This window comes from Oncorhynchus masou, chromosome 32 (genome assembly GCF_036934945.1).
Source record: "Oncorhynchus masou masou isolate Uvic2021 chromosome 32, UVic_Omas_1.1, whole genome shotgun sequence".
In the NCBI taxonomy this organism is placed as follows: domain Eukaryota; kingdom Metazoa; phylum Chordata; class Actinopteri; order Salmoniformes; family Salmonidae; genus Oncorhynchus; species Oncorhynchus masou.
This window is the reverse complement of record NC_088243.1, coordinates 310,443-310,797: the sequence shown is the minus strand read 5'-3', so window position 1 is coordinate 310,797 and position 355 is coordinate 310,443.

Here is a 355-nt window from a genome sequence, read left to right as displayed (position 1 = left end):
CGAGGAGATGTGGTAAACAACTCCACTTTGTTGATGGTTCTGTCACGAGAGTCAGACTGACAAGAACCAAGGAGTCTGAGAGGAAAGACCTGGTGGCCTTCACCAACCGACCTGAAACAGCCTGTTAGAGGACCGTGCTGTATCAGAAGTCTGGGCCCATATTTATAAAGACTCTCAGTAGGAGTGGTCATCTGGGATCAGGTGCTAAAGAGTCTCAGTAGGAGTGGTGATCTAGGATCAGGTCCTAAAGAGTCTCAGTAGGAGTGGTGATCTAGGATCAGGTCATAGTCTCAGTAGGAGTGGTGATCCTAGATCATAATGAATAACATTACATGGACCTGATCCTAGATCATAA